This window comes from Lactuca sativa, chromosome 5, assembly GCF_002870075.4.
Source record: "Lactuca sativa cultivar Salinas chromosome 5, Lsat_Salinas_v11, whole genome shotgun sequence".
Lineage (NCBI taxonomy): Eukaryota > Viridiplantae > Streptophyta > Magnoliopsida > Asterales > Asteraceae > Lactuca > Lactuca sativa.
The window spans coordinates 19,039,824-19,054,001 of NC_056627.2; the positions used below are offsets into that span (position 1 = coordinate 19,039,824).

Here is a 14,178-nt window from a genome sequence, read left to right on the forward strand (position 1 = left end):
AGTTCTAAAACTCAGAACCCTGAAATCCTGAACCAACTCGTCGATGCAACCCCTGACTCGCCGAGTTCCCTGGTTACCCAGACAAGCGGACCTTATTTTAACAGCCGGAATAGTAACAATGAAAATGGCCCCTTCCTTAGTGAGATTATACGAGCAAATGCCTGAACCAAAATATCTTATTGCTATGGGAGCATGTACAATTACAGGGGGGATGTTCAGTACCGATTCTTATAGTACTATTCGTGGAGTCGATAAGCTAATTCCTGTGGATGTATATTTGTCAGGCTGTCCACCTAAACCAGGTCCCATTGGCGTGCATCCAGTAGGAATTGAACCTACGAATTTGCCAATTACGAGTTGGGTGCTTTAACCATTCAGCCATGGATGCTTAGCGGGTCATAGTGAATGACCAGATTCCAATTCAAATGGAATCTTTCAACTAAAGCAATGAGATCCTTAAATGGGAATTCCTTGTACCACATTCCTAGCCACAGTATGTAGATTGTGAAGAAGACTATTTGACTTGACCCCTTCTTTCTTTGTTTTTGTTTTTTTTTATAAAAATTTGGGGTGATGTTATTATGTTGCTATTGGCAGATTAAAATGTCATAAAAAGCTTCCGCATAATTTCCTTCGGATTGAGCTGACATCCGTTACGGTCGTCATTCAATTCAAAGAATCTCCGTTACAGAACCGTACATGAGATTTTCATCGCATACGGCTCCTCCCTTATGTGCATAATGATAAAATGATAAATAAGATGAAAATATTATCATTATGAACTGAGTAGGGCTAGTGTTTTTACAACAAATCTCTAGCCAACCTTCCTGCAAGAGATCCTTTCTTAACATCAAAAGTATTGGTACTAAAGAGAAATGATAACTCCAACAATTTCTTTGTTCTCAACGCTTCCTAATTTCCAGGAATTAGTCACTTCAACAGCCTTCGATGGTTATAAGGGTATCCAAAATACAAACGTAAGAACCATGCATAAACTTGGGTCAACTCGCCGAGTTGCTCCATCAACTCGTCAAGCACATGCAGAATCCATAATTGAGAAAACCCCATCCACTAGTCGAGTCACCCTATCGACTCGTTGAGTTCATGCAGAAACCAATAACGGAAAAACCCTCTTCAACTCGCTGAGTTAGCTATCCAACTCGCCGAGCCCCTTCAGTTCACTTCTCATTCAGGCGATTCTCAATCAAACTAATGTCCCCAAAGGTAGATCTAACCTCCTAGAGCATGCTTTCTACGTAAAGTTGCAACCTTTACATGTAAACAAGTCCCCAAAGCCAAAACTAAGCTAGAAGGAAGGGTTTTGCTATGAAGGAGGGCTTCAAGTCTCAAAAACTTAAGACTTTATGACATTAAGGGTCTTAAAGAGTCCAGATCTGAAGTTGCAAACTTCAGATCGTGTTCCATGCAAGCACTAGCCACAAATGTGCTAGAAATGGCAATAAAGCTCAAGATGAAGGGATCTTATCAAATGAATGCTCAAGGTAAGGACTTGTTACCTTCTAATAGCTGAAAAACTGAAGTAAGAGTTATGTCTCCACTCCCTTCCTTGATCCTTGGTTCCAATCCTCCAAGATGTGCACTCAAAGTGAACCTTTATCTTCACAAAGCTCAAGAAATGAAGTTGGGTTGCTAGGGTTTTGTTTCTGGTCTTGAGAGCGCAGTAAGGGTTTAGTGAGAGGCCTCATGCTCTTTAAATAGAGTGTAAGGACCGAATTTAGGGTTTCCCAAACCCTGACCAACTCATCGAGTTGGTCCCCCAACTCGTCGAGTAGGTCTTAACCCGCGACTTAAAATCCTCTCCTACTCGTCATGTTCCTCCCTGGACTCGATGAGTAGACCTCTTGACTTGGGGTTTTTCTCTCCTTTCTTGACCTTCTAAATTCAGGGTGTTACAACTCTCCCCCACTTAAACTAGACTTCGTCCTCAAAGTCCGCTTCGGCTAACAACCCCGCAACTTTTCACGGCATTTCTAATCGTCACATACCTTGCCTGCTCGGTCCAATCCTTGAAAATATCATCTTGAGAACAATCCAATCACTACCACCCTCGAGTACAACATTTTTACGCAACCGATAATCCTTTTGGTACTTCCCGAGCACTTACACTTGACATCCAAGGGGTTCACCCCTTTACCCTACGTTGTCACCGGCCTTTCCAAGGCAACTTTCCACAAGCAACAAACCCTTCCAATCTCCATCAAGAATAATCCTTACGCTGAAACTGCAATCCCGGTCACTCCCAATGTCGGCCATCACACCGTTACCCACTGAATGATTCACTTACGATGCTCCAATGCTGAAAGCTCCACCCATCGCGTGAATTAGATAATCCTTCGAGTAAAAGGTTCATCTCTGCAACGATTAAGACTCAGACGAGAGCTATGCAACAGAGTCAAATCAGTCACTCTGAGATTATCTAATTCCGCCGTGAACGACTTAGCATCTCCTGATCATCTCACTGCTCTCCGTACAAATTCCCTTATCATCGCCCATGATTGAAATCCTGTTGACTCTCATCCATCTTCCGGATGAACCGAGACCACTTTGGTCCCAGCTGATCTACTATTAACAGAAATACCGGTCTCCCACTGATTACTGAACGCTCGGACAATCTCTCGGTCGCTCTCAGCGACTTCCGAAGGAACTTCGGCTACCTGAACCGCTCTATCTACCTAGCCACTCTGGCTCTAGAAGTCCTGGGATCCTCGATCCCTTACCTTGACGCTACGGTCTCTACCAGGTCCCACCTGTGCTGCTATAAGTACACGGGCCTCGCCCACGGGTCTCACCCAAACTATATTTCATAGCGGCCTCTCCCACAGGTCTCACTTATCTAGGGCTATGCGATCCCACTCCTCCTCGAGTTTTAGCTTACTATCCTTTCCTGATTCTTATCATGCTAACTAGGAGATACGGTCCCCCTCCCACACTCCACTAACTAGGCTACTATAGAAAGCTACAGCTTACCCGCAGTCTTACAACACTTCTCTCACTGACTCACCATTAGGGAATGTTGCGGCTATCTTGCAGTCTTATATCCTGCCTAAACTCGCGCCTTGCCGGAAAAATCTCTAACCTAGTTTCCGCAAACCAGTCATCAACTAATCGTGAATACACGAACTCAATGTTGGGAAGTTTCCTAACTCCCAACTCACGTACTCCTCAATGCAAACAGTCACTTGAGATGCTTTCTTCCTCACTAAAAATGCAAACTCATCCTAGTCTCGCACTTGCTTCTGCTTCTAGCCACAAGGGTGGTTCTCCCCCACTTCGATTCAACTAGCTCCTCACAGCTCACAGCTTGGAAAGAATTCCTGATTCTCCCTATCATCCTCTGGACACTCTGCTGTCAACCCAAGCTTACCATTGTTGATGATCTAACCTACCAATACCCAAACAATGCCTCCCCTGAAAACCAGCGAGACACTCCCGAGTCCCATACATGCATGCTACAGTTACTGCATCCTGAGTAACCTGCTCTAAAAGGGAACGACCTCTGACTACCATTGTAAAATCCAGGGTATGCAGATGTCATGTAATTCAATCATAAGCAGGAAACGGAATTCTAAGGTACAATCACTAATATCGATGCAATACCATAACAAATAAATCATGAATAAAAGATTATAAGAAAATGAAAGATACACATCTGCCACATCAGGGGCTTCTCGCATCTCCTTTGAAACCAACCGGTACGCCCTGCTTCTTTCCGTAGGTGCCTCCACCCGGCCCTGACTGCCATCGGTGATCCTCAAAGTCGCAGGGGCAGGTGCTATCACCTGTCCTGCTGAAAGCAAACTCTGGCACTGGGCCTTCTTGTGGCCCCGCCGACTGCAATGGAAGCATATCAGGTCTGATCCCTGGGAGATGGTAGCAGTACAATCTCTGCTAAAAGGACCGATCCGGCCTCACTTGAAGCAGCCCGAATCACCACCACGGCCGCTCCTACACACACCCTCGTTCATCCTGCTGCACTTGCCACAGCGACTACGATCCTGATGACCTCTCGATCTAGAATATGATGTCTTGGTCCTCTTTCCCAATCCCGTAGATATTTTCATCTCATCCGGCTTCCTCTTCCTATCTGACTCCAACTCAATCTCTCTCTCTCTCTCTCTCTCTCTCTCTCTCTCTCTCTCGCGCGATCATGTCTTCCAGCGTCTTGCAGCTAGACCAGCTCATAAAATGTCTGATAGCGCTCCTCACCATCTCATGGTACCGAGCATTCTTCATTTCCTCGTCCGCCACATACTGCGGCACGAGAAGGGCTCTCTCTCTCTGAACTTGGCGGTGATCTCCGCCACTGTCTCTGTAGTCTTTTGGAGATCCTAGAACTCCCATGCTAACTATTGCACCTCAATCACCAGTGAAAACTCGACCTTGAACCTAGTCGAGAAATCACTCCATGTCATCGCGTCCAACATGGCATCATCCCTCATAGCACGTCCAACCTCCTCCCACCAATCACGTGCTCTGTCCTTCAGAAGACAGGAGGCGAGTCGAACCTTGTCCCCCTCAAGACAACGGCTATAACGAAAGGCGTTGGCGACATCATCCAACCACCTGCTGATAGCAATGGAGTCCCTAGCCCTATGGTTATCTGGTGCTCCACAAGCTCTGAACTCTTGGAATGTCAATGTACGCGCTCCCATCATGGCCACCATCTCAGTACGGAAGGTGATATTTGCATATTTAGCCTTATATTAAGTATAGATTTTTATCATTTATTAGCTAATTTATTGCATATCATGGACAAAAGATACTTAAAAGTGTTTGAATTATGTTTTCAGTCCAAAAGCAAAGCTCGGAAGAAAAAGGAAGTAGGAGAAGCGGTTGGGAGCTCGAGAGTTGAACAAAGAAGAAAAATGATAAAAATACAAGGTACTCAGCGAGTAGGGTCGACTACTCGGCGAGTCTCATCGAAGATTCGAGAGGATAAAGACTCCATGACTTACCGTGTACGGGAATTAAGGGATGGACTCGGTGAGTCAGTCATGGACTCGGCGAGTCAGTTCGAATCTACAAAAACAGTTGTCCATATCGACACAAGGTATTCTGGAACCCTTGGGGAGGAGCAAGCTGCGAATCAGAGCCAGGAGAGATCTGGAGAACGAAGATACAACCACAAAACCAATTATGAAGGGGATTTGAGGCAAAATTACATCATTCTTACTTTAATCTATTGTTCTTCATCATGTTTAGACTATTAGATTTCGTTTTTGTGCTGTTAATTACCTCAATCATGAGCTAAAACTTTTTAACTTCTGTTTCGGGAGACAATATTGATACTGTGGTTTGATTTATGGTAGGGTTAATTTAATATTGGTGATTTTTTTGATTCTAGCTTGTTAAAGAACCTCATGTGTGAATGATAACTGTTTTTCTGTTAATAGGAAGATAATTAAGCTGCATGAACATCTCTTAATTGCTACCTCATATAATTTATGTGACCACTTTGTTATATGACTTGGATTAGCGACTGTGAAACTAGAATTAATAGAATAATAGGTAAATTCATGTGTGAGCTTGTGTGATGACCATCAACAAGAGGTTAACTAAAAGACCAAATTAGTTAGCTATTACAATAAATCAACCCGAATAAATAATCTATTGACTTGAATTAAATTAGACAACTGGCCACTGTTTGAGTTAGTTTGTTCTCTAAGGATTAGTGCAACGAACGTGAATCTAATCACTTGAATCGGTAGCCAATAGAAGAATTAATCCATTGCACTATTACCATAATATCAACCATAGGATCAATTGAGTTGTACTAAACAGAAGTTCCCTTCGTCATTGAATTTAGTTGAATCTTTGCTTTTCTAGTCTTTAGGTTAAGTAATAGTTAGTAAGTTTCTAGTCTTGTAAAACTAGAGAAAACCCCTTTATTATTTAAATTTAGATAAAAGTAGTTTTTAGTTTTAATTTACCGTTCCCTGTGTTCGATACCCTACTTATTTAGCTTTACCACAATTGATAGGTCCACTGCCTTTGTGTGTTTATTTTATAACTAAAAGTAGGTTTAAAACTAGTTGAGTTCACGCGCATCAAGTTTTTGGCGTCGTTGTCGGGGAACAGTTCTAAATTAGCATTAATTTATATTTTTATCGATCCTTTGTGTGAGATTTATCTTACACAAAGTTAATTCTTAGGTAATTTAGTAGTTAGTATAGGTTTTAATAAATATCCGTTTTAATAAGTAATTAGAAAATTTTTCTGTTTTTGCCTTGAACTCGTCGAGTGCACTCGAAGCAACTCAGCGAGTCCATCGTTGATTCACAGTTTTAGTTTGTATTTTATTTTTGTTCTTTTTACGTGTTTTTCTTGTTTTATTTGCAGTTGTTTCATGACCCGAGGAGCTGATACACCATTGGTTCCTCCACTAGAAAACCCGGATTCCACCCTAAGGAAGAGCAAGGGAAAATCCGTTGGAGAATCCGTTTCTTCAAAGAACTCGCTACTAAAGAACATAAAGTCCGTTTTCAGCAAGAAGAAGAGCAGAAAATCAGGAGCTTCCAGCGCCTCTATAGCAATAGAAGACCCGATCAAAGAGGACACCGAGTACGAAACCGAAGGAGAAGAAGATCTCACTTTCGGGCACGAATCCGATTTTGACGACGAATTAGCCATTATCATGGCTAACATTGATGAAGTCCCCATGGGTGAATGGAAGAAGAGGATGCGTGACGACACCGGCCAAAGACTTGTGCAACCCGCAATTCCCGCTACTGCTACTTTTGAGCTAAAGGGCCACATACTCGCTCAACTAAAGGAGATCCCCTTCTATAGAAAAGACCACGAAGATGCTTACAAGTACTTGGATGAAGTCAATGATTTAGCTTATTAATTTAAGGTTCCAAATGTGCCTCGCGAGACCCAGCTACTATGTATGCTTCCAGTTACATTTAAGGGTGCTGCAAAAGATTGGCTCAAGTCACTCCCTCCCGGGTCGGTCACCACATGGGCTAAAATGAAAGAAGAATTTATTGACTACTTTTGCCCACCGTCTAAAATAGCCAAATTGAAGAAGGTCATTGCTAACTTTGAACAACAAGTTGGGGAGTCACTATATGAAGCTTGGGAGAGATACAAGGCCTGCTAAGGAATTTCCCACATCATGACCTTAATAGCCAACAAGAACTCTCCATCTTCTATGACGAAGTCAATGTCAACACAAGGCAGTTACTTGACTCGCAAGGCCCAATCACAAAGAAGGCACCCCCGGTGATCAAAGAATTAATTGAAGGGTTCTCTAAGCATTCTAGAGAATACCACAACCCATGAAATGAAGTAAATAGGGGGTAGTGAACACGGTCAACGATGGCATGGCGACAATGATGGCTAAACTAGACAGTTTAGATAGAAGAATGACAAAGATGGATCAAACAATCCATGCTATACGGGTGGGATGTGAAAATTGTAGGGGACCTCACTTAACTAAAGAGAGTGACTTGGATGAAAATGGAAACAAAAAGGCGTAAGTTTTCTATTCAAGTGGCGATAGATACGATGAGAATTGGCGGAAACCCAAGAAGGAATGGCTTCCGTATGAAGAATACAAAAAGGAAAAAGAAGAGAAATACAAGCAAAAAGAGAGGGGTTTCTATCAAAAGAAAGAATCGGTTGTGAAAAAAAGAGCCAATTTAGAAGAAATGTTCACAAGATTTATCGTCGCGTCCTAGAAGAGGCACAATGATCATGATGTTGCAATACAAGAAAGCAGGACTATACTTAGGAATCAGCAAGCATCTATACTCAACATTGAGAAAAAAATTGGGCAACTAGCACATCAAGTGAACGAGAGAAGACCGGGTGAACTTCCAAGTAAAACCGAGAATAATCCGAGAATGGAGAATCTGAATGCCATAACATCTAGTTATGAAGAATTTTTCACGCCTCTTACTCCTACACAGAAGGTCTCAACTAAGGTGCAAACAGAAAAGACAAAAGAGTCGAGTTCAGCTAAACTCGACCCGACTCGCCGAGTCCTTCTAATGGACTCGACGAGTCCATGCCCTGATAACAAATATGATGTTTCCTTAAAGACTTACAGACCTCCTTTGCCATTTCCAATTCGATCCATACCTGATGAAAAGGTCAAAGCAAACAGAGCCTTCATGGAACATGTTAAAGCCCTTCAAGTCAACGTCCCATTTGTTGAAACAATGCTTCAAACACCCAAATATTTAAACTTGCTAAAGGGTCTCTTTGCTGCTAGAAAAGATATGGCAGAAGTCGCGGAATTAGTATTAAATGAACTACCAGAAAAGAAGGGCGATTCGGGGAGCATCTCGATTCCTTGCCAATTTGGAAATATACTTGCTACTCAAGCGTTGACCGATTCGAGTGCAAGTATTAACTTAATGCCTTTTTCTTTCTTCAAGAAGTTGAATTTACCGGAGCCTAGGTTTATTAATATGAAGATCCATTTGGCGGACAAGACAATAATTCGCCCAAGAGGTGTTTGTGAAGATCTCCTCATAAAAGTGGATAAATTTGTATTCCCCGTGGACTTTGTAGTGCTTGACATGGAAGAAGACCCCGAAATTCCAATTATTTTGGGGAGACCATTTTTGAATACCGCATGCGCATTGATAGATGTATGCGAGTCTATAGTAACATTGAGGGTAGGAGATGAGTCAGGTGTGTTTAAAGCTATACCAGAGATTAAGCAAGAAGAAACAAGAAAAGAAGACGTTTCCTCCATTGATTTGGATGATGAAATACTCCAAAAAGAACTTGTACTCCTACAAGAAGAAGATCCAAGTAAATTTCTACTATCTTCTGGAGGAAATAGTAATGTTGAAAAAGACTTAGAGGAGATAGAGAAGCTGCTTAAAGGAACTGATTCACAAAACACATTGGAATGTAAGGAATTCGCACCGACTCGCCGAGTCGAGTCGACAGACTCGACGAATCCAGTCGAAAATCTCAACAACTTGGATTATCTTGATCTACTTGTTACCAGTCCCTTTCCTGATTTGGACATGAAGATTTTTCCTAATTCTTTAAAAGATCGAGCAGCAGAAGGCAGAATTGTAAAAGCGTATGGTGATTTCCAATATGTTCAAGTACCTTGTCTCGATACAATGATGCAAGAAGATGAAGATATTGTTGGATTAGTGTTTAAGCCCGTAACCATATTTGGTAAATACTTGACCCGGTTGTGCATGGTCCTTTTGGGTTGCCTTCACCAAAGCAACTTGACTGGAGAAATAAATAGAGAAAGAGGTTATTATGATTTATTAATATGTTATAAGAATAATATATTAAAGGAGAAATCATATTTGTTTAATTAATATTGGTCAATAATTAATTAGGAATTAATTTTGTGATCAAGTGTAATTAATTAAACTAGATGGGCTGAATTGTAATTATGTGATAGTTGCAAAGTAGGGCAATGTTTATCCTTGTTAAAGGATGAACGAATTCAAGGATAAGGATATCCTTGAAATCATCCAAGGTCCAAGAGATAAGGGTTTTTCAAGGCTTATCTTGTGGTTGCTTGGTGGGCAAGTAACTGGATAAGGATAAGGACTGAAACCTTAATCCCAACCCTATATAAAGACCCCTAGGCCTTAAGAATTCGTCCAATTGCTTCTAAGAGCTCCCAAGGACGATTTCAACCTCCTCTCTTCTCTCTCTATAGCCTCTCCAATTGCTTGTGGTGTTTGTGAGCCATTAGAGGCACTATACTTGTGGTGCTTGCTTTCAAGACTAAGGGTTTGAAGATTTAAGTTGTTATTGCAATATAACATGTCACACCCCCAAACCGGAACGGTGGAAACGTTCGGGGGCGGATGACTTCATGTGGTAACATAACAAATGAATACATAGTAAAAAAGCAATACAACCATCATATATATAATTGAAAGCTTACATTTTCAAAAGGTACATGTCCAAAACTAATTACAATATGTTGTCAAAATATGAATTTAAACTGGCGCCGCAGCGTCCCTTCTTCAAAAGTTGTTTGTTACATGTAATTACCGAATCCCTGGGACATACAAGTAGTTTTGAAAGAGTAGATCAGCAGTAAGTATTAAATGACAATGTTTGTATCAAATGAAATGTTTTCTTTTTTGTTTGTTTGTTCCTAAAATATCCCATATTTTCTACTAGCATAAATGTAGCCTTCTATCAAGACCAATGTTTGTTTCTAGAAAATGTATGTACGTATAAAATTGCCAATATGTCTGAAAAACCCCGTAAATCAATGTATTTTTAATACCCCTTGTGAGTTTTATAACCATGCTATTGACTAGAAATGCCTATACACAATGTTCTTCAGGCGTTGGAATGTTCTGACGTTTGTCACCCCAAATGGTGTACTATAGCTAACAGTCAGGGCGCGGGGTTGTCAATCCCGTATAGATCTATACACAAACACCATGCTCCCCCTCCAAGGGATTCTGGTATATAATACAGGACTTGAAATGTGTACTCGAACGTACGTGAAGTTAATGTCTCACAAAACTTAGCATAAAACAGATTTACGTGTGAAAATGTTCGTTTGTTCTTGTATGTGAAAGTGACTTCTTGAAAATAGTGTTTCTAGTATGTAAAAGTTCATGATGTTCTCGTAAAACTATACCTATTATAGTTTTCTAAAAGTGTGTCTCGTTTGTATAGTAATCCCTAGTGAAATGCTCACTTGTTATGAAATGTATAATTTTTATAATGCCTAAGATGGACACATATACATACAGTATAAGCAGAGTGTTTGCTTTATTCATAGATAAGAACATTTTTCATTTCAAAAGATATGATGTTATCGTGATATATTTTGCATACGAAAGTTTCCCTATAATAGTTATAAATCACATATGATTCCGTTGATAAAAAGTGTATAATGAAGCTTTATATAACACACGATAATAATCGTGTGTTTTACATGTATTTCCCCCCTTAAAAGCATATAAAAGCATTTATAAAACATTTAAAAGTGTGGATTATAAGGGTATGAACTCACTTGATCGATTGGAGAAAGCGAGATGAAAATCGAGCAAAACTTCGGCTTGTGAAAGTCGATTTTCTCGGGATTCTCGGGAATCTCGGGAGTCTCGGGAGCATAGAATCCTTCCTTCGGAACTTGAGTGTGAAAACCGGGGCTTCGGGAGCTTAACCGCAGAGTTTCAGCACGAGAGATGGAAGAATGGAGCACCTAAACCCGGCACCCCAAGAGTTCTATTTATAGGGGGATTTTTGAGTGCCACGTCGTGGGGAGAAATTCTATCCTCTTCCATTGATTGGACGCCCTCAGTCACTTGTCGGGTCGCGGCAAAACTGTGCCACGTCGTGGCAAGCCTGACAGCCTCGGATTTTGGACCCCGAACTTGTAAAATCCATAACTTTCGAGTACGAGCTCCGTTTTCGACGTTCTTTATATGCACCCATAGCTGAAAATATGATCTACAACTCTCGTTTAGACTTCATCGGCTAATTTTGACTTTATTTTTAACAGGCCGGGACACGAAAAATCCGTTAAAAATCCATAACTTCTTCATCTGATGTCCATTTTCATCGGACTTTTCGTCGTTGCACTACTAATGTTGAGACCTTCTATTATCATTTAGGTTGTTTTGTTCAAAAGTCTCTCGAGCTCTATTTCGAGGTTTTACCTGTCTACTGTTATACCCGAATCTTGGAAAAATCATAACTTCCTCATACGAAGTCAGATATGGACGTTCTTTTTATGTACGCTCACGGTTTAATGTTATCTATAACTCTCATTTGGATACTTAAGGCTAAAAACTATTGTATTGAATCTTCACGTTTTTCGTTTAATCGGTATTGTCGGTTTTGTCAGAAATCTTAGAATGGTCATAACTTCTTCGTTATAACTCGGATTTTAGTGTTCTTAGTATTTCTATAAACCTTGACACATTATCTAGCATAATAGACATCCCTATAGAGACTTTTGCACATTTTATTTTCGAAGTTAATTTCATTATTTCAAAAGTAGCTACAATACTTGACTTTTTAGGTCATTACATAGAGTTGAAATATCGGGTTGTCACATCATCCCCCCGTTAGAGGGAATTTTGTCCCAAAATTTAAAGTAAGAAAGATACTTGTGAATCAAAGAAAAAGATGAGGGTACTTTTGATTCATCTGATCTTCGCGTTCCCATGTGAATTCAGGTCCTCGCTTGGCGTTCCAACGAACCTTCATGATGGGTATGTGACTTTGTTTCGTTTGTTTGACCTCTCGGTCCATGATTTCTACCGGTTCTTCCAAAAATTTGAGGCTCTCGTTGATCTCGATCTCGTCGAGTGGAATAACAAGAGTCTCATCGGACAAACACTTTTTCAAGTTCGAGACGTGGAAGGTTGGATGTATGTTACTAATTTCACGTGGTAGATTAAGCTTGTAAGCTACAGGGCCGATTCTGGCGAGAATCTCGAAAGGCCCTACATATCTTGGATTTAGCTTTCCATGCTTTCCAAAGCGTATTAAGCCTTTCCATGGTGATACCTTCAATAGAACACGGTCTCCTATCTGGAATTCCAAAGGTTTCCTCCTTTGGTCAGCGTAGCTTTTCTGTCGGTCTCTAGAGGCTTTCAACCGTTCACGAATATGAACGATCTTCTCTGTCGTTTCCCGTATGATTTCCGGACCGGTGAGAGTGCTTTCAGGAACTCATCCTTTAGCTAACTCGGTGTCGCCAACTTCAGTCCAGCACAGAGGGGACCTGCACTTACGGCCATAGAGGGCTTCAAATGGAGTAGCCTTTATGCTCGTATGATAACTATTGTTGTATGAAAATTCGAAAAGGGGTAAATGGATATCCCATGCCTTTCCAAAGTCAATCACACAGGCTCTCATCATATCTTCTAAGGTTTGTATCGTTCTCTCACTTTTCCCGTCTGTTTGTGGATGGTAGGTTGTACTCATGTCTAGCCTAGTCCTCACGGAACTTTGTACTGACTGCCAGAACCTTGAAGTGAATTTGCTATCTCTATCGGAGATAATGGATATCGGAACACCATGCGGTCGCACTATTTCCCTTATGTAAGTTCTTGTAAGCCTTTCCATCTTGTCAGTCTCCTTGATTGGTAGAAAATGCGCGGATTTGGTTAATCTGTCGACGATGACCCATATGGTATCGAGTCCACCCGATGTCTTGGGCAACTTGGTTATGAATTCCATAGTAATCTGTTCTCATTTCCATTCCAGTATCTCCGGTTGTTGTAGTAGTCCTGAAGGTTTCTGATACTCGACCTTAACCTTAGCGCAAGTAAGGCATTTACTTACGAAGGTAGCAATTTTTGCTTTCATGTTAGGCCACCAGTATAGTTTCTTAAGATCCAGATACATTTTATCTGAACCTGGGTGAATGGAATATCTTGTGTTGTGTGCTTCGGCCATGACTACGTCTCTGAAGCCACCATATTTCGGTGTCCAAATATGGTCCATGAGATAATATGCTCCTCCATACTTGATTTCTAGATTCTTTTCCATTCCTCTCAGGGATTCACCCGCCACATTTGCAGGTTGCAAAGCTTCCAATTGAGCCTCCTTAATTTGTGAGGATAAGTGGGAATGGATAGTCATAGTCAGAGATTTGACTCTCCGACCAGTGTATTCTTTTCGACTGAGGGCATCAGCTACCACATTGGCCTTGCTAGTATGATAACGAATTTCACATTTGTAGTCATTGAGTAGCTCGACCCATCGTCGTTGTCGCATGTTGAGCTCCTTCTGATCAAAAATGTGTTGAAGGCTCTTGTGGTCGGTGAAGATAGTACTCTTTTTTCCGTACAGGTAGTGTCTCCAGATCTTCAGAGCAACTACCACTGCTCCTAACTCAATATCGTGTGTTGTATAGTCTACTTTGTGTATCTTAAGCTGACGGGAGGCATAGGCAATAACCTTCCCTCTTTGCAAAAGAACACAACCAAGTCCTTGATTTGATGCATCGTAATACAGTACGAAATTTTTTTTTTATCCCTTCGGGGAGGGATAGTATCGGTGCGGTGCATAAAGCCTGTTTCATTGTTTGGAACGCCTTCTCTTGTTTTATGGGTCAATGTAGTAAGAGGTTTCGCAATGCTAGAGAAGTTCTTTACGAATCTACGATAGTAGCCAGCGAGACCTAGAAATTGACGAATCTCTGTAGGCATCTTTGGTGCCGACCAGTTCTCAATGGCCTTA

At 41.2% G+C, this 14,178-nt stretch overlaps 2 non-coding genes across 2 annotated transcripts; both read right to left on the bottom strand.

Annotated features, from left to right (window-relative positions):
- Positions 1-314: 314 nt before the first annotated feature.
- Positions 315-388, bottom strand: TRNAT-CGU (transfer RNA threonine (anticodon CGU)). Its single transcript has one exon. It is a non-coding gene; the product is annotated as a tRNA-Thr (tRNA).
- A 6,651-nt stretch (positions 389-7,039) lies between these two features.
- Positions 7,040-7,145, bottom strand: LOC111910558 (small nucleolar RNA R71). The gene has a single exon (XR_002856568.1). It is a non-coding gene; the product is annotated as a small nucleolar RNA R71 (small nucleolar RNA).
- Between the last annotated feature and the right edge of the window lie 7,033 nt (positions 7,146-14,178).